The sequence below is a fragment of the Macrotis lagotis genome, chromosome X (genome assembly GCF_037893015.1).
Source record: "Macrotis lagotis isolate mMagLag1 chromosome X, bilby.v1.9.chrom.fasta, whole genome shotgun sequence".
In the NCBI taxonomy this organism is placed as follows: Eukaryota; Metazoa; Chordata; class Mammalia; order Peramelemorphia; family Peramelidae; genus Macrotis; species Macrotis lagotis.
This window is the reverse complement of record NC_133666.1, coordinates 114,709,378-114,714,239: the sequence shown is the minus strand read 5'-3', so window position 1 is coordinate 114,714,239 and position 4,862 is coordinate 114,709,378. Positions and strand designations below refer to the sequence as shown.

Here is a 4,862-nt window from a genome sequence, read left to right as displayed (position 1 = left end):
TCTTTATTTTCAGAGCTAGTTTTGGTGTGTTTAACATTTTGGGGTGCTTCTAACGTGATGTAATCTGGGTAGAGGCCTAAATATTGCTTTTCTGGTCTGCTCTCAGGTCTCCTCAGTTTCCTTATTCTTTTGAGATCAAAAGTAATAATACTCCTTAGTCCCCATACTCCCTTGGGACTGGAGTAATATTAGAGCTCCTGGTCCTTTGGGACCAGAAGTTATTCTGCCTCTCAAGTATCTTCTTGGGACTTGGGACAAATGATAGTGTTTCTCAGTGTCCCTACTCACTCTTGACCAAAAATATTGTTCTATGATTTTGAACTGTGACTTAGAAATGGCTGTAGGCAATGTAGTTTTCATGTAGTACATTTTATCCAATCATTGCCAGCACAGGGTGTCTCTAATCATTTTCTGACCAATTGCCAGGACACCTTGCTCTCTCTGGGTTGAGGGATTTTGCTGGTATTATTGCTGATGTCACTTTACTTCTAATCCTAAAGTCCTACTACTGAACTTGTTTATGTAGGCTTCAGGTCAACCTCTACCCTTGTGTCATAGAACCTTTCAACCTCCTAAATTGTCTTGGGTTAGAAGACACCCTGATCTTTAGTCAAATTTGCCATTCCATAATTTGAATTGAGGAGAGGTGGGAAAGAGGTTGGGAGATGTGGTTCAGAGTTCCTGTATTTTGTCAGCTTAAACTCTCTGCCCCATTTGGTAATTTTAGAGAACATTTTCACTTTAGTTATTGATAAGGTTAGAAGTCAGATTATAAATTGAGGAAGAAGAAAAAAAAATTTAGACAAATTAAAGACCACAGTTTCTTCCTCATGTTCTACCCCTAGAGTTTGGATGAGAAATGGAGTTTTCTCTATGGAACAACCATAAATATACTCTCATAATTCCCAGCTCCTTCCGTCTTTATACTGAAGGAATTCCCATCTACGTTTGTATATTCAGGTCAGTAATAATGACAGTACTACTTCCATATTCAAGTCAGCAGTTGCTCACTTGAAAAATTCCCCTTCTAATGCCGAGTGAAGTTGCAGAATCAGGAGAAATTTTATACCGTAAATCAATATTATGTGATTATAAACTATGATTTAAATTAGTTCTTCTCTGATCAAAGACAATTCTAAAAGATTTGTGTTGGAAAATGCTGTCCATATCCAGAGAAAGAACTATAGAATCTGAATGCAGACAAAAGCATAATTTTTCTCGCTTTTTGAAGCTTGTTTTAGGTTTTCTTTCTTTCTCTTGATTTTGTTTTTTACCTTTTGTTTTCATTCTTCTTTCACAACATGGCTGATATGCTTAATATGATTATACATGTATAACCTCTATATCAGCTTATTCACTGTCATGGAGAAGGGTGATGTTAATGAGGGGAAAAAATGTGGAACTCAATATCTTAAATAAATGGACATTGAAAACCATCATTACTTGTAATTAGAAAAAATTAAAAGACCCCAAGCCCCATAAAAACAAAAAAAAATATCCCTTGACCCTATTCGCTACATCACCTGCTGGTTACAAATGTTCTTCAAGGAAATTAGTATCACTTCTGGGATAGTGAATAATGCTTAAGAACTCCATCCCACAATCTTTTCATTTTTCAGAGAACAAAATGAGTCTCATAAGATAAGCAGACATGCACAAATTGTGATCTGTAGCACAGATCTGATTAAATTTTCTTTAATCTAAAACCAGCATTGTACTGAACCTAGGTCTAACTGGTTCAGGAAAGCTGTTTGTCAAAATTTCAGCCTAAGATTTATACCTTGGAAATTGTTAAATATTACAAAGCAGCATTTCATTGTTCATTTTGTGAATTCCAGAAATTGATGGAGAAAATGTTAATAATGATGATGATTAACTATTTAAAAAATGTGCTTTGTATATTTTTGAGAGTCAATTTTCAATGCTTCCCACAAAACTATTCCCTCTTCCAAGTTTCTCTATTTCTTGTCAAAAGCACTGCCATCCTCCCATACATCAATTTTACAACCTTGGTACATCTTTCACTCCTCTTTATTATTCATCAGATATGTCTAATAATTTTCTAGGCTTGTTTATTTTGTACCTGTATTCTGCTCTTTATTTGCACTGTCATGACCATATCTGGCATTTTATTCTGGATAGCTGAAATAACTTCCTAGAGTCTCGATTGTCAATCTGCCTCTAGTCTCTACATACTTCATATATTCTACAAAATGCTGCCAAAATGAATGTTCTACAGCAAAGGTTTATCCATTACTGAATAAGTTATGGTGACCTCCTATTGATTTTTTAATTATGATTTTTATCTTTAGACTTATCTTTAAACTTATTATTTGTTTTAAAAATATATATTTTATAATGTCCATAATTATGTCTTTCACACATGTATGTTATCTATTAATTCATTTGTTAAATTTCAAATGTACATTGTTAGTATAATACTATATGTATGTATAATATATATATATATACATATTCATGTTACATTAAATGTGCCAACATGTTTTATAGCAGAAGATATGTTATCAAAAGCATTTGGAAAACACTGATCTAATCTTATTCCTTTATTTTTTCCCCTTTTCCCCCCCATTTCACATCTTTATTCACCTGTTAAACCCAACATGATTTCATGCAACATGAGGGGGAAGAATCAAGCTTTTCGTAATTGTATAGAATCGTGTGGATGGTTTTTGAAAGACCTTCATGTTCAGCAGCTGAAAAATTTGTCATCTTCATTTAGAATTCTGGGTCTTCTTCCTTCCATTTGCTGTAATCCACATTTACTGAGTAGAACTTGTACTCAAGTTTTTTCCAAAGTTGTTCCAAGGTTCTGGATTCCTTCATTATGTTTCAGCTGGCCACAGGATTAGAGAGCCACAGACTCATGATGTACAAAGAGGCTCTGGGGACCCCCGCTCTGAAGATCATGAACAGGGCAATCAAGCTTGGGTATTTCTTGGTCTGGTTGAAGATCATGCAGAGCATGGTGGCAGTTGTGGAAATCCTTGTCTTGCTGCTTGGAGCACAATGTCACTGGGGAGCAAGAAAAGGAAGAGACCTTATGCCACTGAGGAATGCTTGCAGTCATCCCTTCATTATTTTCTTTTTCCTCTAATGAAAAAACAGCAGTAAGAGATTCATCCAAGATGACTGACAGTTTTGGCAGACTAGGACTTGAATCTAAGTCCTGTGACTATAAGTTCAGTGCAAAGTTTGGAAAAGGAAGTGGTAAATGTGGGGAGTCAGCAAGAGTAAATTCTCTAGTTCATAAAGTAGTAAGATAACAACCCTTCACATATATTGTGAATAGTACTGCATTCCCAAAGCAATTACTAGGAATTAGATTTTTGAGAGGTATGCTAACTTATTCAGGTAAGAGAGGTATAATTTAGTGTAATAGAGCTGCTGTGACAGATTTATTAGAATATAAATTGCATTATACAAAGTCAAAACTTCAAGGACTGCTAAAGATCATAGGATCCTAGGTCTTCAGTGAGAAGGTACCTCAGAAGTTATGAAGTGCAAGCTTTTCATTTTCAAGAAAAAGAATCCAAAGGACAGATAGATGAAGTGATTGGTGTGTAGTCACTGAGTCAGCTGGTGGCCCACTGAATACAGTTCTAGGCCTGAATTTGAACAAATGTTTTTTACCTGCTCATTCTGCTGGGGAATGTCTTCACATACTTGGGGAAGACATTCTTTGAACTCACTGATGAGTCTGAGGCTTATAGATTACCTTAACTTGCTTTATCCCATCTGAACATACTACAACTTCTTGGAGCCACAAATGAGAGTTACATAACTTTGTGTCATATAAATCGACTTCATATTCAAGTCAAGATATAACTCTAATTTCTTGAAGAGAAAACAACAAGAGAAGGCCTAGAATCAGGAAAATCTGAAATCAAATTGCTGCATGAACCTGGACAAGTCACTTAATCTTTGTTTGGTTCAGTTTCCTCTATAGTTCCTATCTTGTAGTTTTGTTGTGAGGATCAAATTAGATAATATTTGCAAGAGTGCTCAACACAATAAAGTAGGACATATATAAATGCTTATTCCCTTCCTTCTCTTCCTTTCTCTTCTGAAGCCAAGGTCTCTTGACTGTCAAATCTTCTGACTATATCACAATACCTTTACTTGTCTATCTCAGTGAATGATTTCTTTTAGAATCTGAGAGCATCTATGTACTCCATGTAGCTAATTTTGAACATCAATATTACTCATTATTTGTAAATACATTAAAATTCCTCCTATATTTATATAAGTTATAGAACCTAAATTAAGAGGAAAGTATTCTAAAATAAAGGCCTTTGGGGGAAAACTCACTCTAAAGAGATGTCTTATTTTGATGCAAATGAAAGCAAGTTTTAGATTTCTTGTCATATTGAAAAATCAATTATTGCCAAATTTATGAAATCTCCTATCATGTAATTATCAGTTAATAGAACCAGTCTTTACTTACATGTCAAAAATACATAGAAATGTCTTCTTGCCATGCATTAAGTTTTTTTCCTGAATCAAAATTCTGTTTAAAAATAATGGGATTGTGCTCGCTTCGGCAGCACATATACTAAAATTGGAACGATACAGAGAAGGTTAGCATGGCCCCTGCGCAAGGATGACACGAAAATTCATGATGTGTTCCATATTTTTAGGGGCAGCTAGGTGGCGTAGTGGATAAAGCACCAGCCTTGGAGTCAGGAGTACCTGGGTTCAAATCTGGTCTCAGACACTTAATAATTGCCTAGCTGTGTGGCCTTGGGCAAGCCACTTAACCCCATTTGCCTTGCAAAACATCTAAGAACAAAACAAAAAAAATAAAAATAATGGGATTGTATGGATTTGTTTATATTGTATTT

General features: G+C 35.1%; 1 non-coding gene across 1 annotated transcript; it reads left to right on the top strand.

The window, feature by feature from the left end:
* The first annotated feature begins 4,549 nt into the window (after nt 1–4,549).
* Nucleotides 4,550–4,656, top strand: LOC141503564 (U6 spliceosomal RNA). Its single transcript, XR_012472912.1, has one exon. It is a non-coding gene; the product is annotated as a U6 spliceosomal RNA (small nuclear RNA).
* Nucleotides 4,657–4,862: the final 206 nt, after the last annotated feature.